The sequence below is a fragment of the Fringilla coelebs genome (genome assembly GCF_963513975.1).
Source record: "Fringilla coelebs genome assembly, chromosome: Z".
In the NCBI taxonomy this organism is placed as follows: domain Eukaryota; kingdom Metazoa; phylum Chordata; class Aves; order Passeriformes; family Fringillidae; genus Fringilla; species Fringilla coelebs.
The window spans coordinates 184,731-207,863 of NC_140031.1; positions in this window are offsets into that span (position 1 = coordinate 184,731).

Consider the following 23,133-nt stretch of genomic DNA (forward strand, 5'->3'; position numbering starts at 1 on the left):
CCGGAATAAACGCCAAAAAACAACCCCACCCCTGCCTCTAACCCAACAGGCTTAAAAAAAAAAAAACAAAAAAACTGAACCACCAACAATTTCTTTTAAAAAATATTTAAATATTTTACATTTTTTTTCAAAATATTGTTTCATATTTGTATTCACAATTATATTTATCATGTATATTGATGTATTATGTTGATTTATAAATTTATTTTTCTAATTTGTATTTAGATATTAATTTAAACTCTATATTTTATCTATTCCTATTCCTTAGATGTATTTCTATGTTTTTATACATATTTTTATCTATTGATTATATATTTCTGGTTAAGATTTTTTGCTTCTGTAAACATTATATTATTTCAAATGAAGCCCCTGCCTCTACCCAAAAAAAAAAAAAAAGCAAAAGGAACCCCTTTCTTTTCAACAGTATTTAAAGTTTTTTTTAAAATTATATTTTTCATCTTAATACTCACATTTACATTTCTAATTTTTAATAATATGTAGTGTTATTTGTGTTCTATATTACCTGTCTTCCTATTATTTATATAGTTATATATTTTTATTTCGATCTATGTTTTAAAATCTTGTTTATATATTTGTATATATTTAGAAATAGAAAACAACAATATCTATATTCATAGTCTTTAAAATAAAATCCTGCCTCTAGCCGAATAAGTACCAAAAAAACCCCACAACTCCTTCTTGTAAACAATATTTAAATAGATATGTTTCTATATTTATATTATATTTTAGTTTAAAATGTATATTTATGGATAACATTTATTTATAGATTTATATTTTCTATTTATTTATAAATTTATATTCTGTATTACATCCACTCCTATTACTTATATATATTTTTAATATGTTTCTACATATGCTTGTATATCAATTGTATATCTCTGTTTAAGATTTTTACTTCTGTAACACTTCTATTATTTAAAAAAACAACCCTACCTCTAACCCAAATAAAAGCCGAGAACAACCCGTTTATTTTTAAGTGTATTTAAGTTTGTTTTTTTGATTATGGTTTTCAGATTTATACCCACATTTACATTTAAATGTATATTAATGTACGGTGCTATTTGTGTTCTATACTACATCTCTTCCTATTATTTATATTTATGTATATATTGTGTTTCTATATCTATATTAATATATTGATTACATATTTCTATATTTCAAAATATAGAACAATACTACCTATAATCATATTATTTAAAGTAAAAACCCTGCCCCTAACCAAATGGAAACAAAAAAAGCCCTTTCTTTTAAATTATATTGATATATTTTTATATTTATATTTTTCATATTTATAGTGACATTTAAATTTACAATTTTTATTGCCCTATAATGTTATTTATAGTCTATATTACATCTCTTCAATTACTTTCTTATATTTATATTTAAAATTAAATTTCTAATTTAGTTCTATTTATATATATTTTTACATATTTCATATATTTCTATATTTAGATATACATTCCTAGATTACTTCTATTAATAAAAATAGACTACCTTCCTCTAACCAAATAAAAACCAAAGACCCCCTTTATTTACACCATATTAAAGATTTTAAAATAATTTGATTATTCATAACTATATTCACAACTACTTCTGTAATTTTTTTTTCTATTTATAGATATTATATATATTATAGAGAAGACCTTTTATTATAACAATAAAAAATTATTTTTATATTGGGTAGTTTTATTACTTATTATTATTTATATTAAATGTTTCTAGGTATCGGTATGCATAATATATATTTGAATAGTTGGATTGCTATTTTTATCTTCTTTATATTTATATTATTTTAAGATAACCCCAGCCAATAACCTAATAAAATCCAAACATTCCACAATTTATTTTAAACTACAATTTCATGTTTCTATATTGACAATCTATGTTTATATGTCTCTGTATAGAAATATATCATCTTACCGGCCTTTTTGCAGTCTGTTCCACCGGCTGGAGAGAGGCAGGGCGCTGACGCGGGCTCTGCAATACCACTCTCTGTCCACAAGGCGGCAGACTAACCGGGGACGAGGCCTTCGAGTTGCCCGCCCTTTTCGCCGCCACATTGAGAAGGTCAAGCGAGTCCGCGACATCGGCGACCCGCCACTCCCAACATGGCGGCCGCGACAGGACCCGCAGCAGAGATAGGCGTTTTCGCAGATGCCTGTCGGAAACCCGCCGAAACACGCCCGCCCGCCGCGCCGCTGACCACACAGCCCGCGTCCGCGGCACTCGAAACGCCGCAGAAAATCCCACCGGCGCCGCCATGGCGTCGGGTTTCCGTACAGGCAGTTCGGTTAGACGGTCTGGGGGCCTTCGAGTTGCCCGCCCTTTTCGCCGCCACATTGAGAAGGTCAAGCGAGTCCGCGACATCGGCGACCTGCCACTCCCAACATGGCGGCCGCGACAGGACCCGCAGCAGAGATAGGCGTTTTCGCAGATGCCTGTCGGAAACCCGCCGAAATACGCCCGCCCGCCGCGCCGCTGACCACACATCCTGCGTCCGGGGCACTCGAAACGCCGCAGAAAATCCCACCGGCGCCGCCATGGCGTCGGCTTTCTGTACAGGCAGTTCGGTTAGACGGTCTGGGGGCCTTCGAGTTGCCCGCCCTTTTCGCCGCCACATTGAGAAGGTCAAGCGCGTCCGCGACATCGGCGATCCGCCACTCTCAACATGGCGGCCATGCTACAGGACCCGCAACAGAGATAGGCGTTTTTGCAGATGCCTGTCGGAAACCCGCCGAAATATGCCCGCCCGCCGCGCCGCTGACCACACAGCCCGCGTTCGAGGCACTCGAAACGCCGCAGAAAATCCCACCGGCGCCGCCATGGCGTCGGCTTTCTGTATAGGCAGTTCGGTTAAACGGACCGGGGGCCTTCGATTTGCCCGCCCTTTTTGCCGCCACATTGAGAAGGTCAAGCGAGTCCGCGACTTCGGCGACCCGCCACTCCCAACATGGCGGCTACGCTACAGGACCCGCAGCAGAGATAGGCGTTTTTGCAGATGCCTGTCGGAAACCCGCCCAAATACGCCCGCCCGCCGCGCCGCTGACCGCACAGCCCGCGTCCGCGGCACTCGAAACGCCGCAGAAAATCCCACCGGCGCCGCCATGGCGTCGGCTTTCTGTATAGGCAGTTCGGTTAGACGGTCCGGGGGCCTTCGATTTGCCCGCCCTTTTCGCCGCCACATTGAGAAGGTCAAGCGAGTCCGCGACACCCGCGGCATGCCACTCCCAACATGGCGGCCTGGGGGCTGCCTGCCGCTGCGCCGCTGCAGTACCGCGCTCTGCCCACAGGGTGGCAGCACTGCCGCCCACCCCAGCCGGGGGCCGCCGCGCGCCTCGGGGCTGCGGGCAGGGAAGGCGGCGAAAAAGAACAGGGCGGAGCCCCGCCAAAAACTCCTCCGGAATAAACGCCAATTAACAACCCGGAATAAAAAAAACCCTGCTTCTAACCCACTATGAACAAAAACAAACAAACAAACCCTAACCGTATCATTCCTTTTAAACAATATTTCAATGTATTTTATTTTAAAAAATTTTCATATTTATATTCACATTTATATTTATCATGTATATTGATGTATAATGTTAATTTATACATTTATATTTCTAATCTCTATTTAGATATAAATTTAAATTCTATATTTTATCTATTCCTGTTACTTAGATTTATTTCTATATTTTTATATATTGATTACATATTTCTGGTTAAGATTTTTACCTCTGTAGCATTTCTATTATTTAAAATAAATCCCCTGCCTCCACCCAAATAAAAGCCAAAAAGAACGCCTTTCTTTTCAACTGTCATTAAGTTTTAAAAATTTTTCATATTTATATTTTAAATGTATATTAATGTATAGAGTTATTTTTGTTCTACATTACATATCTTCCTATTATTTATATTTTTTTTCTATTTTATATTTCTATATTTTTAATCTGGTTTATAGATTTCTATATTTAGAAATATAAAACAATATCTATATTCATATTATTTGAAATAAAAACCCTGCCACTAACCAAATAAAAACAACAAAAAAATCCCTTTTTTTTAAACTATATTTACATCTTATATACTTATATTTTTCATATTTATATTGACATTTATACTTATATTTTATATTCCCCTATAATGTTATTGATATTCTATATTACATTTCTTCATATTACATACATATATTTATATCTATATCTATATTTATAGCTCAGTTTTAGTTATATATCTTTATATATTTATTATATATTTCTATACTTAGATTTACATTTCTATAATACTTACATTATTTAAAACAAAACTCCCACATCTAACCAAATAAAAACCAAACACCCCCTTTATTTAAACTATATTTAAAATTTCAACAATTCATTTTTCATAATTATAATCACTTATTCATTTTTATATTTATAGGTATTATATATAGCATAGAGAATACCTTTTAAAATATTAATCAATATGTTTTTATAGTATATATTTCTATTATTACTATTTCATTCTACTAAATATTTATAGGTATCAGTACATATATTACATATTTGTACAGTTGGATTTATTGTTTTATATTATTTATTAAAAACCCAGCGTATAACCTAATATAAACCAAAAAATCACCAACTTATTGTAAACTCTATTTAATATTTTCATATTTATAATCTATATTTATATATCTTTGTATATATATGACTATAATTTCTATCTATTATGCTACAATAATATACATTATATTATAGTTTTATGTATTTCTCTGCTTTCTATGTTTATGTTTACCGTTAGAATTTTATATTTCTTTTTACATTTATATTTATGTCTATTTTCAACTGTATATTAAACCATAGAAGATCACTCACCTTACACATCAGGCCCACAGAAACGCTGCCCCTCGGTCAGCACCGGTGCGCAGCGCGCGCTCATCCCATCGCAGCGTATCCAAACAAAACCCGTTTCTATTACTGACAATGAACCCACACATTTAACCCCATAAAAGCTCAAATAAACCTAACTACAAATAAATTTTAAAACCTGACTATAACTAGCCCAAAACCTCTGCACATTCTAATTCTAAACTTCCTCCTAAACCAGCATCTCAGAAACCCAAAAAACTCAAACACACATTGAAAATTAAACAACTGCTAATAATAACAAAAACCCATTTAAAAAAAATCAAACCAACTCAGTCAACTCAAAACTGGACAACTGACTCTAAACATTACTACAAAAAGCCCCCAAAGCTCAACCTGCATGCTAATTCACAAGTAATAACAAAAACATCTATAAAAATTATCTTAAAAATGTAAAACACTAAGTAAAAGTATAAAAATAAAAAATCTAAACTTTTAGAATATTAAAACATATCACTACCCAAATTTTAAAAATATTGCCTATAAAAACGCAACATAGAAATGCCCCTGTCCCCAAAATTAAAACCAATAAAATCCCATTGAACCAAAAATAAATCAGAACTTGGGAACACTAAAACCATCACATTCAAGAAGCACACCATAGCCCTTATCATACACAAACTAGAAACAACATAAAACAATACAGTCAATTCTTAAAAACCACCCTAAAACCACTACAGTAAAAAAAACCTTTCAGAAATTAAAAACTGCATCTAACAAAAGCCATCTAATCAATTACCACCCAAAACTCCAGCACCCGAGCTAGCCCTACCAAATCTCTATGTTTACACATACAATCAACAACACCAAAATCCCAGTAATACATATCAGAAGTCTATTACAGAAACCTACTGAAATTAATTCTACCTCAAATACAAACCAACCCATCCATAAAGTCAGCTTCACTCAAAAAACAAATTGCACAGAGTTCATAATACCAAAGTAGAAAATAACACAGCATACACCACCAATGAATATATTATTGAAGGAAAAAAAAAAAACACACTTTTTTTTCTTTTTTTATTTTTTCTTCTATTAGCTAGAACAAAAGATGTTGCCAGGGCTGTAACAACAACTTCTTCTCCTTCCTCTTCTTCTGAAACATCCCATCTCATTCCCAAATTCCTTACAACTTCCAAGTTTGAATCCAAGCAAAAAGCAAAACTCGTGTACTTGTCCTTTGGATGCTCCTGTCAGATTCTCCATGTCACTCCGTGTCTTCTTACACTTCCAGTCTTCATGCTGTCCTGCCAGGATGAGTTTCACAGACCAACTGGCACGTGTTATACAGAGCATTTCCCTCCCTCCCTCCCTCCCTCCCAACCCAGAGCTGGTTCCCTTAGTGCGCTTCAAGAAATTGCAAGCCTGCAATGGTGCACACTCATCTCAAGGCTCACAGCAAGCACGCAGGAGCTCAGGCTCTCTCGATTCCACGGGGCTGTGCCTTAGGCAGCTGAGAAAACTTCTGATGACCCTCTGCTCCAATGCACTGGAATGCAAACTCAGCTCCATCTCAGAGCCTCAGTGGGAGGCAGGAGCACATCTGGCTGACCCACAAAAAATCCCTTCCTGGGTGGGGGCATTGTGCTGGAAAGGGGAAACACGTTCTACTGAACAGCAGCTCAGAAACAACCCTTTCCTAATGTTACCTGCTCCACTTGACAGCTCAGTAACACAAGTCTAATCTAATTTTATCCCTGCTGCTAGAATTCTGTAGGAAAAGGTCTGATGAGCAGCGACAAAGGCTTCACTCCCTGCCACACAGCCTGCGACACCCCGGAGAGAGCAGGGCGGCAAAATCACCAAACTCCTCTTGCCATGGGGAAGGGGAGAGGATTACTGTGGGAGGCACAAAAAGAAGGGAAATGGTCCTAGAAATGCACAGACATTTGCTTTCAGAAGCCCAGAGTTAAGGGTCTTCTCTAGGAAGCCAGACGTGACATGATATTCCTGAGATTTTCTGCTTCATTGAAGGAAATGTATGTGTATATACACACACTTATAAATGGACGTACGGCTTTTTTTTTTTTCTTTCTTTCTTTTGACAATCCAAGAATGATTTCCCGTCTCGAGTCACTTAGGAAGAAATGGCCCCTGTGACTCAGGACAGAGGGGCTGCCTGCTCTTTTGATCATGACAGCTTTTGGGTTCACCCTGGAAGCAGGAGCAGCCAGGGCTGAGGCTCAGCAGAGACTGACCCGGGCCAGCCCCCTCCTCACCTCCCTGCGTCACAGTGACTTCCAGGCAGAAGGATGCAAAGCAGCTTTTTGTCTTTTCTCTTGAGTGCCAACAGGTAAAACACGTAGGCTTTGAAATAACCAATTACCCTCTCTTTGAGCTATCCCAAGGACGGTTTTAAAGAAAAGACAGAGGATTGCTGGTAAATCCCTATGGGATAAGGAAGAAAGCAGCAAGGATCCGAGGCCGGGAGCGTTGCCAGGCAGTGCCACGTCCCTGCCACCTTGTCACGAGGCACACACCTGCAAAGTCCCAAAGCCTGCAAGCCCTGGAGCTGTCACATGGATGGACCCGGTTCTCTTCCCGGATGCCCAGAGGGAAACCTGAGGGCAGGTGTCCACCCTGAGGCTGCACACAGAGCCCCGGGCAGGGATGGAGCCACTGACTGCTCTCTGAGGACGAGACCCTCCCTGCAGGTGACACTGGCTTGTCCCCTCCCCGGGGGACAGGGACCTCCAAGGCCTATGACCAGCCTCACTCTGTCAGCATCCAGAGGCTGTGGTAGAGCCAGGGGAGTCAAGGCTTTCCAGAACCATAGGATCCTTCAGGTTGGAAAAGCCCTCTGAGGTCATCCAGCCCAGCTGCTGCCCCGGCACTGCCAAGCCCCTCCCAAATCAGGTCCCTAAACACCACATCTTGACATCCTTTAAATGTCTCCGGGGATGGGGGCTTCCCCGCCCAGCCTGCTCCCGTGCCTGACCACCCTGTCAGTGAAGGAATTGTTCCTCGAATCCAACCTGAGCCTTCCCTGCTGCAGCTTGAGGCCATTTCCTCTGGTCCTGTCGCTTCTTACCGGGGAGATCTCGGAACTTAAACCTTCCCCGCTCGTGACCTCGGAGGTGTCTGGCTTGGCTGGATGAGAGGAGAAACGCCGCCACCACGGGAAGGGGAGCTCAGGAGGTCCCACACCAAGGCAGGGGGAGCAGCAGTTCTCACCGCAGCTCACCCGTCACTTCTCAGTGACCGGCTCTGCTTTTCCTCCCGCGCAGATCTCTGCAGAGCGCTCCAAAACAGCCTGTTGGGAGGAAGGGGGAGAAATAGGTTAGCCAAGTTTTTGACCCAGGCTTATCTGAAGTCTTTGCCTGCTTTGCCTCTTCCTGACTTCCTTCTGCTAAGAAAACAGCTCCCTTCGGACTTCTAGGGGGAACTTACGTGTAATGCTTGAAAAGGAGCTACAGAAAAGTGCCTCAATTCTAAAGACTCAGGCAAGAAGACAGATCAGTGCAGCTTCTCCATCCCACTGCCTGCAGAGCTGGCAGGTGCCAGGCCAGCTCTGCTCCTTCTTCAAGTCGTTCCCAAACCTGCTGGAAGAACTGAAGGCTATTGTGGCATTTCATTGTTCTGCTTTTCCCAAAAAAGATCTCTCCGTGCTGCTATCCCTCTGTGGCAAGGGCCTTTCTGTCTCACACACTCGGTGACACAAGGCTACACGGAGCTGCAGCGGCCTCTGCTCCGGGTTCTCTGCTCCAGGTTCTCTTCCTCCTCTGGCACCTGGCTGGCACAGGCTGCTCAGAGATGCTGTGCCTGCCCCACGCCTTGAAGTGTCCATTGGTGCTCTGGGATGAGGCTCTGAGCAAGCTGGCCTAGGCAAAGACGTCCCTGCCCACGGCAGCAGCCTTGGAACGAGGTGATCTTTTGAGACCCTTCCAACCGGAATGATTCCATCATTCTAGGAACTCAAAAAACCTGGGGAATAAATCTGTAAAGGTCACTAAATACATAAAAGCACATCCCCAGTGATCCAGTACTCACCAGCCCATCCGGCCAAGGCCAGAGCCCTCTGCCCACCGAGGACACAGCAACCAGCACGGACCTTTCTCCCTCTCTCCAGCACGGACCTGCTCCCTCCACATTCAGGGAACTGCAGCCACTCAAGAAACACGGCCTCTGTCTTGGGCTGGCAACAGGAGAGACACCAGAAGTATTTGGATCTCGTGCCAACCTCAACACCACCCTGACCTGTGAGAAAGCACTTCCCACTGCTCCTGGAATTTTCTTCCCTGTCCCTTCCAGCTTTGGAAGTTTTCTGCAGGGGCCAGGATTATCAGTGGGGTTCAGAATCTGCTCGTAGTGCCCAAAGAATTCCCTTGGGAACATGGACCTTCCTTCGTGCCTTTCATTTCTTTATGCCAAATATTCTCCCTGATGCTCTACAGTATTGAAATATAAAAAGGGAAAGGAAGAAAGACCGATTCATTCTGCCATTAAGGAGGGTTGCTTATCCCAATACACTTCCATGTGAAAAATAATTTCTGCCACTCTAACAAATCCACTCGATGCTGCCTCAACTCGATGGTAACCATTTAAACACCACATCAAAAATAATAGGGGGACATAGGCTTGGAATTCTCAGCAATTCAAGCCCAGCTTGGCTACTTACCCAGGGAACGGAGCTCTCCTAGCTTGAAACGCCGCGTTTTCTACACATCCAATAAAGAAGCGCGCCGGGCTGCCGGAGCACTGGAGCGGGTTCCGCACACAGACACCAGGCTGCCCGCGAGTTGCCCTTGGGCACCAGCAGCTCGCGGGGACGCGAACGGCACCCCCAGCTCCGGCTGCCTCAGCCCGGACTCCAGGCAGCTCGGCTCGGAGCACGTCTCACCTTTACTGGCAAAGAGCAGCTGCTGGCTCCTGCTGGCAGCTCCCGGCTGCGGGCAGACTGTTCTGGCCTGATGTTTTGTGTTTTCCTCCATTTCCCCGGGCCGGGGGAGAGCGGGGACGGCGGGAGGCACCGAGGAGGCACCGGGGACAGGACGGGCTCCCGGCACGGCACGGCGCCGGGCCACTCCGAGGATGGCGGCAGGACCTCGCAGAGAGAGGCGTCCCCGCTGCTGCCTGTTTGCGCCCGCCCGGTTCCCGCCCGCGGCGCCGCTGAGCCCGCAGCCCGTGTCCGCTCCCCTGAAAACGCCGCGGAAAATCCCGCCGGGGCGGCGCCGTCTGGAGCGTGTCCGGAGGTTGGCCGGCTCCTGAAGTGAGCACGTGCGGCTCGCGCCATCTTGAGAGGCGCACGCACGCAGTCCCGCTCCCTGTCCACAAGGCGGCAGCACTGCCGCGGGCCACAGGCGGGGCTGCGGCGCGCCTCGGAGGCGGGCGGAGCAGGGCGGCCAAAGGTGCGGAGAGCCCTTTCCATTCCCTTCTGCACCTGCAGCTGCTCTGTGGTTTCAGGGCACGGCTTGGTTCGTTCCCAGATAAAAACGTTACGGCATTGCTTTCAAAACCTTCGGATGTATCTTCAGAGTTTCTTATATTCCTGTATATAGTACAGTAGATCGAGAGGGCATATTTCAAAATGAATTTATAAATAAATTCTAGTGAATCTCTACCAAAAATCAGAGGCCCTGAAGCACAAAAAGCTGTGCTGCAGGACCTGGTGGCCTTGGTGTGCCCCTGGTTGTACCTGGTCAGGTGCTCCCCTGCTGTGCTGGTGGTGCTGCCTGTCAGAGCAGCGGGGATGGACAAGTCGGGAGAGCTGGAGCTAAACCCCGGGGAGCCATTTGGAGCAGGTGGGGGAAACCGAGGCAGAGCTGCTCAGGGGTGGTGGTAGGAACTGAAGCCTTCGCCAGGGAAGGTGTTTGATCATCACAACCCCCTGCTTTTCCTATGACAGCAGCTGTTCTTGGTCATTCCTGCTGTTTGCAGGGAGTAAATATTGCCTTGGGTCTTTGCTGCTGGGACTAATGAGATCCTTTTCCTGAGGGGAGTCCTTGACACAGAACTGCGAGAAATGAGAATGCTGCAGCGGGAGCAATGGGAATGGAGAGTCCATGGTGAATGTTGTCTGGCAAGTCTCCCAGTGTCCCTGATCTAGTGCTGTGCTGTCACCAAGTCACTTTATTCTGATTTAAACAGTCTCAGTGCACTGAAATTGTACATTGGAGTAAAAAATGCCAGCAGGAAGCTTCATGTTCCCAAGGGATTTCTTTAGGGACATGCAGCTTCTGAGCTAATAAGATAATTCCAATTCTCACAGAAACTTGCTGAGCTGTGGTTCTGGGGCAGGAGTGTCAGGAAAGTGGCATCTTCTGTGCCATCTCAGTAGTTCTTTTCCTTGGAACTCTCAGGGTCAGGATGAAATGGTGTTCGTGCCCCACTGGGAAAGCACGGAGCAGGATGAGTGCCGTGTCTTTTTCCTGCTCTCTGCACTCTCAAGGATGACCTGGAGTGCTCTGGCTCATGGCAATATAATCTGTGTGTAACAGCTTCCCGTGCCTGCCTGTGCAGCTAGGACAGTCGCGGAGTGTCCCATGGAATCCTTGAGGCTGGGAATGCCTTTGGAGACCAGTGGGTCCAGCTGCTGCCCCAGGACTGCCAAGGCCACCCCCAACCCCATCCCCAAGTGCCACATCAGGAGCCACTGACTGACTGAGACAAACTGGGGTGAGGGCTGCAGGCACTGACAGCATCACTGCTCACTCCCAGAATGGCTCCCTTGCCCCCTCCCTTCTCCCTGGCCTTCTCGGGTAGGGGGACTGGTCCGGAGAACACAAGGTGCAGGGAGTGTACCTTAAGTGCAGACTTGGGACCATTTTGCTGCAGTTCAGGGAACCTGTGCCCAAAGTACCTTGAGCTCCTGTGTGCTCAGCTTTTCCTTTGGGTTTTTATGCACCTGGAAATGGATTTTGGGACCCACCAGTAAATTCAGTGAATTGTCCCAGCCAGAGACCTTTTTGCCAATCTAAAAGTAGCTTTTAAATCACAGACCCCAGGCTTGCAGTATTTTCCTACAGCAGAGTGGAATATGGTGGATCATTTTGTTCAGTGATGCAGCTGTCCACGAGGGCCAGGTCAGCTGGGACAGCCCTTGCTGTTGTTTTTTGTCTCTCAATGAAGGAAAAGTCACCTGGCTTTCCCATGTGGCATTGACTGAGGCTGGAAAGTGCAATCCAGAGCTGGTGCTTGGGGCTGTGGTGTTTGGTGCGCAGACAACATTCCAGCCTGTCTGCTCTAGGGTTGGATGTGCATTTCCTCAGTTACTTGGACTGGGAAAAGGCCAAGAGGGTGGTGGGAAGCATTTTCTCCCAGGCCTGGACAGCCTCAAGGCAGGGATGTTTTTTTGAATGTTTGTTGTCTTTCCCAGCCCAGGGCTAAGGTGGTGTTCCCTGAACTGGGATGTGGAATGAGGAGGTCTCTCTTGGGAGGGTAGGAGAAAGTGACACACCTAACTGGTGTGCCTGGATGGGCAGAGAAATCTGATACTGGCAATACGTGTAAATGGGTATTCAATCAATGCAGCAGTGCCAATGTGGCTCAGGCGCCGGTAGTTCAGGACAAGAGAGGAGACGGGGCTGACAGACACTGGCACTGGATGCTTGGGCATGGCTGGAGATGAGCAGCTGACCTCCCTCCAGGCTGTTCTGGGGGCGGATTTGGGTCCTGTCTGGCCACAGAAGCCGGTGGTAGCTGGAGCCTGGGCAGGTTTGGGGGCTGTGCTGCCCCAGCCTCTTTAGTTCTTGTCCCCGGTTGTCCCCTTTCCACGGAAAAGCATCCCTGCTTGGCTGGATGTTCCCTGCAAACAACCTGAGGTTCCTCGGCGTTGGCGTGACCCACTGGCATTGTCACCTGCCCTTGCACAGTCGGCGGAGCTGCCCGCAGCCGGGGCAGCCAGCAGGAGGAGGCAGCCGCTCTTTGCCGGGAGGTGAGAGGCGCGGGGGCCGGGGCTGCGGGCGCGGGCTGCCGGGCAGGGCAGAATTCTTCCTAGGGAGAATTTCAGCTCCCCGCAGCTCTCGGTGGGTGCTGCATAGACTCCGGGCTCAGCCAGGTGGGACGTGGGGGTTGTGTTCATGTGCCTGGGAACTCTTTTCCCGTCTGCTGGGACTAACTGCCTAGAGAATGACATTTCTGACAGCCCGGTCCTACCCGCGTCTGCTGGAAAAGGGCGGGGGTGAAGAGGCCAACGCCGGAGTTCCTTTGGGATGATGGAGTTGTGGTGTTTGGCTGTGCCGAGAGGGGCAAGAATTCAGAGAGATGATGCTGGCCAGAACATTCGTGCAAGAACCTAAGGAAGATGAGATGGGATACCCATGGATAATCTAGCCATGAGAGGGCAGTGAGACACAGCTTATGGTGAAAGCCATGTATTCAGAAACTACTTCAAAACTCCCCTGACCTTGCTCTACCGTGGAACAAACAGATACAAAGGTTTGCTCCTGCTCTTGCTGGGTGGAGAAATTAATCCAAACCCAAGATGCTTTTACAGCACAGGTGGAAAGATTCTAAGTATAAACAGCACAGCTCTGTGTGCACCTTGTGATTGCAGTCATAATAGATGTATAATATCTATCACACATATCCTATGTAATATGCACTAAATGTATCAGATATTTTAATAAATATAATACAATATAAAGTTAATATAGATGTTATTCATAAAATATTATAAATTCAAGTTATCCTATTACAGTTGATACTTGCATTGAATATATAATATTTCCCTGCCTATTACTGAAGGAAAACATCTGGAGTGGGGTAACTACTGCAACAGGTGCCCAGAGAGGTTGAGGGATCTCCATCCTTGGAGATATTCCAAGCTGAAAGGCCCTGGGAGCACAGGGCCCTGCAGAGGTCCTGGCCCAAGTATGGGACTGATCTTTGATGACTAGGAGCACTGCATCCATGCAATAAGGTCTAAGTAATTAGTCCTAAATTGCACATGCCAAGCAGATTGAAGAAGTCTTCTGCCATCTGTTTTTCTCTGATGCATCTCAGGTAGTTTGTGGCAGGTAGTTGTTGAAAGGAGGAAGGATGGAGACATTAAAAGATCAAAGATTTGGTGTTAAATCCTCCCTGCTCAGTCCATGCCTGTGCATTCCCCATTAATCATAAATACACTTTGTGCCCCTCTGTAAGCAAATTATCCGGGTGGTTAAATGCAGCTAAGGTGACAATACTTAGAGTTTCCCAGATCTTATCCTCCAAGACATACCCAGGTAGGTCTCCAGAGTTTGCAAGGCTGAGCACAGGATGAGCTCCCGTGTGAGCTGGACTAACCAAGCAATGAGGTCAGGGTAGGATAATGGGGCAAACTGAGCTCTGCTACAAGGAAATGTCATGTTGATAAATGCAACTGCAACGTTTTTTATAAACAAAATTAAACTTCATTTGCTTCACAGTAGCTAATGTGCCGTTAATTCAAACCCCACAGAAGAACTCACTGGACACAGTTAATAGTCAGCAGAGCAGATAGGCCAGGCTTTGAAAGCATTTAATATTCACTGAAGTGCTGCTTGTATCCAATTATAACTCACTACTTGCCATCTTAATAATTTAAATCTGTCCACTCTTTAGAGAGGAAAAAAATGCACTAATCAAAGACATGAATGCACCTTTTGCTTTTGACAGCATCAAATTAAAACTAAATGGTAGATCTTGAATGAATTACTTTGAAAGAATAAAGGCATTAATGAGGTAATTTCATTATAGAGGCTCATCCAAGCCTATGTGAAAACAAGGGAAGTAAATGGAGAGGAAAGCTGCCGAGGAAATTAGGGTTCCTTCCACACTAATTAATGTTTGGGGGCATTTAGTACAGGCACCAAATTAACTGCTCCAAAGAACGCCATTGACAAAAAAAAAGACATTGTTGCCCTGCCATGTAATTAGAAGACAGTACAAGCAGAACACTTAATGAGTATAAAGCCAGCCTTTAACTTATTCTGCCCAGCTTCTGAAAACATGCCTTTGTAGAGGCCTAAGTTTAAGGAAGCACTGGGCGTACAATATAGGATTGTTTAGGTCCTTCTGGTCGCTGAGCTGTAAACAGGTAGCCCTGAATGACAGACTCTGAGACTCCTGGGAGGCCTGGCTTCCCAGAAAAAAAAAAAAAAAAAGAAAGAAAAAGAAAAAAAAAAGAAAAAAGGTCTTACATGCATCCAGAAAGAAGCAAAAAAAGGTGAATAGGCCCAGCCCGGCAGAGCCAGTACAGTGAATGCTCACCGCTGTCTTAAGTGATTACATGATGTTGTGCCACCCCCTCTCATTGAGTTATCTTTACACTGCTTTTGTCTCCTCTAATTGAAGCTGATGAGGTGCTAATTGGTTGCTTTTTAAAAAAAGCACTACTTAACCACTGGCAAACAGAGTAAGACAGCGTGAGTGGAGTTAATGAGGGCTTAGGAAAAAAAAAAAAAAAAAAGGCAGGGGAGAAAAAACAACCAAAAAACCAAAACCACTCCACCAAAACCAACCATCCTCAAAACCCAAATCAACTCCTCTTGTTCGAAACTAAACCGAGAAGGAAAATGACTGCATGAAGGAAATAGCTATAAGGGGTTGAGTTTTGGGAGCGAAAGGGCCTGTTCCAGCACTAAATGAATGCCCACACTTTGGCCAGCGTCCTTGGCATTCTCTTTTTTTTTTCCTTTTTTTTTCTTTCTTTTTTTTTTTTTTTTTAATTTAAAGTTCTGCCATCTGAGTATTAAACCTGTTGTCACTACAGCTGGAGCAGAGGTCCTGCCTTTGCCATATGCAAATGCATTTCCTAAAAACGGTTAGCATAATGTTAAATACTCTGTATTTCCCATGCATTCTGTCGGTGGGTTGATACCAGCTCCTGGTTTTCAAGACCAATTCTGTAGTTCCCAGCTACTGGGAGTATTCTGAGTGCTAAAGGAGAGTACAAAAAGGCCTTGCGGTGTTGCTGATGTTGCCTGGCAAGACACAGAAATAATTCTGTGAGGTTTTTGAAGGTGACACTGCAAATTTCTGTGTTAAACACAATCCTCTGCTATTTCTGATTTTTTTAATATCCAATATAGGCACATGTGTAGGCACAGGATGCTTTTTCAGGCTGTTTGTCCAAGTAATCAACACTTTTGGGCCTCCAGGAAGGGGCTGCCCTATGATGACAGGTTCAGAATCTCTGGCACGGGCTCAGGACAAACAGTCAGCTCTCTAAATTCTTCAAAATCCAGGAGCTAAACAGTTTCCTATTGGATGAAAAGAGGAAACTGGAGCTGAAACTCCTCCAGTCAGCTCAAGAACATAATGAACTTTTCAGTAAAACAATTTTGATTATCTATTTATGTAGATGAGCAATAAAGTGTCAGGGCTCCTCCTTTCCTCACTTCTTTTTTTTTTTTTTCACCTGTGTATAGAAAACTCAATCAGTATACAAACGACGAGTTCCTTGGGTTTATGTTTATGCTTGGCAACTTGTAGCTATATTCACGTTCTAAACTGGATTCTTTTCACTTTAATGCATGGTCACTTATTTTCTTTTGTCAGGAAAACGAGGGATCTCTTGCTGGCTGCTAGGTAGAAATTTCCTAGAGAACAAAGTTACAACCAGTTCCTCCAAACGGGTGCCCATAGCCATCCAGCTATAAAAGAGCCAAGAAAGATGCAAAACTGGTAAACCCTGCTTTTTCCTGCAGATGCAGAGAGCAATTCAGTGGTTGCAAAGCTCCTGGAGTGCCATGTGCCAAATCACCTTTGTAATCAGCATCGCCTTTGCTAGAGAAGAGCATCTTTTGGTTTGTTTCTGGTGGGACCTGATTGCATTTTCAGGCCATCTCATCTGTGGCTCCTACCATCAGGGGCCAATAAACCTCATCTTTGACCTCAGAGGGAATTTGGCAGCTATCCCTGCAGGAGAGGTGGCAGATGACAGTGTACCCATCAATCGCTGACATCAGTAAGGCTGGAGAAAGCAAGCAAGCAGCAGAGGAGAGGCTGGGAAGTCCTCTTTCCTGCTGTTTTTTCTCATAGTCTGAAAATGTCTTTTCCTCAATTTTGGTCACTCTAGAAATGTTAGTTCAATAAGAATTCACATGGGGTAATGTCTAATAGGTTTACAACTTTCGTTTGGAGGCAAAAAACACAAGGGGTGACAGCAAAGAATTTGGTGTGGGTGTGTAAGTGGGTCTATTTTCCCCTGGGTTCCCCGGATTTCTTCATGGTGTTTCCAAGAGCTCTTCTCAGTAAAACTCAATTGAAGGGGACTTCCCCATACTTATTCCTTTGGTTACCAAACCCACTGAGAATTCCTTCCTGCTCACATACAGAAATAGAGTAAAGTGGCAGTGATGTGCTTGCATTAAAAATTGAATTATCTGGATGGTTCTCTGTTCATCAAGAGATGCATTAGGGATCATGCCCGATATTGCCCCCTCCACTGAGACTGGGACATATAGGGTTTTAGAGAAACAACAAGGACATGGAAACTTGGACAGAGCTGAGGAAAGACCTAGAGTCAGCAGAGAGAGAAATGTGCTAGCAAAAGAAATCAGCAAAGGTAGGGACGGGAGATAAAACAAGGGAAATAACAAAAGTGTAGCAGAGGTGAGTCTGGGGTAGGCATCCGACAAGTGACAGGGACTTGTCACACAACCAGAAGAGAGGAAGCAGTGAGAAATTGGGTGGTTCAAGCTGTGCTGAGGATCACATGAGCAGCTCACCCAGAGCCGGCAGTCCAGAAGCCAAAGTTCAAAGGCAGGGGTGCTCCCATGGTTTTTATGGCTCACTTCTGGGTCATTCTGTTATAGAGATTCTAAATTTGAAAACTCCTAATGTTCAAAGAGGTTTAGATGGTTTTAAATCTGTTCAGCTCATCCTTGTTTGAGATAAACAAGGCCAAATCGTTCATTTTAATAAAATTCAAATAAAAAAGAGCCATCCGCCACCACAGAAGAACATGTTAGAAGGGGGTCTCTTACTGAAGATGGTGGAGTTTGATTCCATCTCAGATGGCCTGACTCTGGTCACTATCAAACCAATAATTGTCACCTTGAAGCTTCTACAGGCCAAAGTTGGATTAAGGCATTTGATTTTCCTAGGCATGTTAAGCTCTTTGCGCTTCCTTTAGTGGATTTAGCACCCAGTTGATGCATCCTTTTGAAATCTAGCCTTTTTATGAAGTGGGCTGTGGAAGACATGATGCCCTTTAATTGATGCCCAGCTATTATTTGTAAGATTTAGACTTGATCCAGGAATAATTATCAAATTGTGTCTCAAAAAAATATCAAACAAAAAACCTGTGATGGCATCCTCAAAAATCTTGTGTAGAGAGACTACAGCCTTGTTGGCCCTCTCGCCAGGTATTTGGCAGTTGGAAGAAAAGCAAAATATCCCCTAATATTTTGCATAAATTCTCTTTGCCGCTGTTCAAACCTTTAACTTATTTAACTTATTTAAGGCTATTTTTTTTCCTTCTGGCTGCCTGTGAGTAAAGGTAAATTCCCTTCCGGATGTTTGTTTGTTAGCTTGGTTTGAGGGTTTTTTGGTTGCTGGCTTTTTTATGTGTTGGTTTGTTTTTGAATATTGTGAGCGGCTCAGGTTTTGTCAGCTCACCTTCAGCACAGTTACCCTTAACTGAAAGTCCTACAGTTCCTGTTTGAGAGAGCAGAGTGTTTCAATTTCCACTGTGCAAACAGGTGGCCTAATGTAAAATCTGCTTTTATTCCAAGGCTACACAGAAGAAAAAGAGAGATCAGCTGACCTCTAAAATTGCCCTGATTTATACATCCACATATTTTGAAAAAGCGTGGCACAAAATTAGAGGTGCCTGTGTTCCTGCCACAAGAACACCCCAGCCTTACAGAATATCCTGTGATTGTCCCAAAAAAACAGAGAATGCCTGTCTGTTTTAAAGAAAGCTTTGAAAAGTGCCTGTGCAATTCTTTCTCTCACAGAGCTATGGTCCAAGTGTACTGAGAAAGCGGCAGGTATTTAATGGGTCATCTCCAATTTCTGTACTCTCTAATATTCTTCAAGCACAGCAATCTCATTCCCAACTGTTCCTTAGGCATACAGAACAAAACAATGCAAGAATCCATTTTGAAAACATTAACGTGTTTTACTAAATCCATCTATTTTGCTACAGATTTGGCCACTTTTTCCATGAGCATGGTATTTGTGTGTGAGATTTGCCCTGTCAAATGCCCCGAGGGATTAATTCCCAGAGTCTAAAGTCCCAGGAGTGGATTGCGTCCGGAGCTCCAGGAAGAGCTGTCTTGCTTTTCAGTGTGCTAAATCCCCCAGGGCGATTCTACAGGCAGCAACCTCCGGGCAGGACTAACCTCGGGGGAAAAGAGCACGCAGCACAGGGCGAGCGTGTCAGCAGCGGCAGCTGACGCAAACAGCGACACCTTCGCACTGGGAAGTCACGAAATCCATCCGTGCTGACTGAAGTATTTCAGGCTTGTCAAGCGTCATTGTTTTGGACTTCTCCTGACCTCGCTTAGCAGAACGGTGGCACAGCCTGTAAGCTTTTTCTTCAGTATTTGCCCGATAAGTAGCCCTGTAGACATTTGTTTTCTCTCATCAAATCATTAAATGGTAATGCAGTCGTTAGTTCGCCTTGCCCAGTTCGAATACATTTTGCAGCCAGAAACCATTCCCAGTTCATTAAGTGCCTGACCTCAGCATTAACACCCCCTCTGCTCGGGTTGCCTTGGAAACAAAGCTTCCTGTGCGTAATCCAAGCTTATCTAGCTCTTTATCCTACATGTGACCCTTAATTACTTGCTAAATTAGAATGGTTTTCTGAAAATCACAAGAGGAGGTTAATATGTTCTTCCAGAGCTGGTCAAGCTAAGATGACACCAAATTCACAGGGAATTCAAATTCCATGATCCCTGAAGGCGTCTCTTTCAGAAGGAAGATGAACTTTCCCAATGGGAGGCAGTGTGCCATGATAATGCTCCTGTCACTCACTTTCCTTGCCCTGCTTGTCCAGACCCAGCTTAATCCAGTGTGAACAACGGAGTAAGTAAATATCAGGTTGATTAATTACGGTGCAAGATTCAGTAACCACTTGTCTTCTGTAATTAACATTGTAATTGAAATTAAATAATACACTTTCACACACAGATTGCTGGCCTAGGAGGAGGAGCAAGGGAGAATCTGCAAGGCTGTGACAGGGAGATGAAGCACAGAAAAACAGGGCTCAATATATTGTCTTTTTAAAATTGTGATACATCTTAAGAAATTCTTCTGTCAAAAAAAATAAAAAAGGAAAAAAGTTTTTTTTTTAAGGCTGGATTGATGATCTTAGAGGTCTTTTCCAACCTTAATAATTTTATTATTCTAAAAAGAATACTTGTTGTTACTTCCAGATGTCTTGGAGTAGCGATTAAATCGGGTTGGTTGTTGAAGAATGGCTTAAAATTTCTGAAAGCCCACCTTCCCTTCACTGATTTGATAAATAGAAATAACAAGAAAAGGCAATGCTCTCTAAGATGCCCAGGGCTTTTCCTATCCATTGTTTCCCGGGGCAACTCAAGGACAGTGAGTCTTTGGCTTCAATGAGTGGCTTTATAAAGCTGTGCTAAGGCTCAAATGCTAAGGCATGGTCTCAGGAAAAATCAAAAGTACAATCCTCTGTGACTTCCACACAGCATTTAATTAACTGCACATATTTAAAGCACAGCCAGTGCAAAAAACCCAGTCTGTTTCAGCATTCCCATCTATTGTGGCGCAGGAAATAATTCTGCCTGTGTACAGAGGCTTGCTTTCAGGGATATTTATAAAAATCATGGACTGGTCACTCAGATGGGAGACCAGACAGGTCTTGCATTTCTGCTCAAAATCCTCAAATTCAACACAAGATACCTCAAAAATTTATTAGTATAAGCAGTGGTTCTCCCCACATTTTTTAGGAGTTCACTCACTGGAGCCTCATTTGTTTTCCTTTTTTCTCCTCTGCCCTTTCCAGTGTGGGTTTGTTAATGTGTCCAAATGCTCAGAGGTCTGGAGGCTGAAGGAGAGATTTGTAGTTACTGTGTGTTCACAGGGGTTTTGACTTCCCTGATAAGACCTATGGGAAATATCATGGCATTTTAATAAGACTAATGATAGAGAAATTATACTAACTACTTCCAGACAGAATTTGAGAAAGTGAAGGTATTTCATTTATTATGATTATACAGTTTATCAAACTGCCAGTGTAGGCAGTTCCTGCCAATCCAATTGTGTTTCAGGCCAGTGGGGCATTTTCTGTTCTCTTTGCTGAGCCTTCATTTCCCTGTTACTGGCTTTGAATTAAAATGCAATTTTCAGGACAGAATTCAAGAAGTTGTTACAAATAGGAAACATTTTTGTTTCCTTTAGTGAGCTCATGTAGCAAAATAATTTGAAGAGACCTACCTTGAAGAGTCTAAACTGCTAATATCTATAATTTTGGGAGTCTAGATGTTTTCCTGCATGTCACAGTGGATTGGAGGGCAGCTTTCCATGCCTGGGAAGAAGATTTTAAAGGATTTTCCATTTTCAAAGGAGGTTTTACAAATCCTCCATGCACAATTGCTAAGACACTGTCTATGTCAATGCCTCTAAATGGCAAAATTTCGGCCTGCTCTCACATGTGTGGGTGAGTGGGTAAGAGGGAATTGTTTCAAGGCTTGTGCTTTTGGTTTTCTAGTCTCCTTCAGCGTGGTTCTGGTATTTCATAGGCATAAATTCTGAGGTTACTGGCAAATGAAGGAAGCAGACGGGAGAGGGCCCCATGCTGCTCTGTTTGGACCTCTGAGGCACACACCATTTTATCCCCCTGAAGTAATTCCAGAATTTTACCGCAAAAATTACTTTCTAGATCTTTAAAGAACAGAAAAGCAAGTGAGTTCTCTGGGCCTAGAAAGCTGCCAAGAAGAGAGTCCCAATTCTCCTAACATCTCCCATGTATCTGCTCTAAAAAAGCAAAATAGATTCATAAATCAGGGACGGTTTAGAATATTGTTGGATGGAAGACACTATCCAAAACGAAACATCAAGGACTTATTTATCTATAGAAACAAGAATCCTCAATATATTTATATGTAGCCATTCTAAATTTTTTCTCAGAAACATTTTGCTTGCCAAGTTTCATCTGGTCATATATTTGCTTACACCTTTGTGTAGCTGAAAAAGAAATGAGAATGTAAGGTTTTACTTTCACTCATGCTGAAGGAAATGTGTGCCATTTTAGAAAAAGAACTTAATCTCTCCCAAATGCCTCCAAGGTCATCCTCTTTTTTAGCAGGCTCTGAACCTACTTACTGAGTCTTGGATTGCTCATACTTGCAGATTAAGAGGAAAAGAAGGGATGTCAGAATCAAACGGATATGAAAAATGTAGAACAAAACCCAAGGGTGTAAAGAAACTGAAAAAGAAAAGCACTCCTGATAATTATTTTCTTCTCCAATAAGGCTGTAAGACAGGCTGAAAACGAAGAGAATGGGAAAGGAAGCTCTTAACTGTTGGTTCAGTGCTTGGTTTAACTCTGAGACAAGCCCTGCCCTGTGCTGTGACGCTGCACACTGACAAACAGCCGTGTTTCTCATCTTGGCAGTGTCGGGGGCTCTCCCCACCTGTCACCACTGTCACCCGTCACGGCTGGGGCCTGACTGTCACCTGAGCTTTGTTTTGCTCACCTCTGCGGAAGGTTGGTCTCGCATTTTGGGAGAAACTGTGGATTTTCCTGCGGGACTTCCGACTACTCTGCAAATGAACTGAAAAGAGTCCCTGGAAGTGCCGTCTTTGCGAATAAAGTAATATTGAGGGGAACGAACAGGGTATTTATCTTTTAGACATTCTGTGCACTGTTAGCGGCTCGCAGCTGTCCGAGAGGCCACAGGAACGCGGCTGACCCGCACACCAGCTCACAGCGCACGGCCCCTCGGACCTGGGGCACCTCGGAAATTCACCAGGAGGGACAGGGATCGGGGCCACGCTCCGAAGGTGTCCGGCGCCCCGTGCGCGGTACCCGGTGCCCGGTGCGCGGTCCCCGGCCCCGTTCCCGCCCTTCAGCCCGGCCCCGTTCCCGCCCTTCAGCCCGGCCCCGTTCCCTCCCTTCAGCCCGGCCCCGTTCCCTCCCTTCAGCCCGGCCCCGTTCCCGCCCTTCAGCCCGGCCCCGTTCCCGCCCTTCAGCCCGGCCCCGTTCCCGCCCTTCAGCCCGGCCCCGTTCCCGCCCCGCTCCTCTGCCGCTCCTCGCCCTCACCTCGGTCCCGCCTCGGTCCCGCCTCGGTCCCGCCTCGGTCCCGCCTCGGTCCCGCCTCGGTCCCGCCTCGGTCCC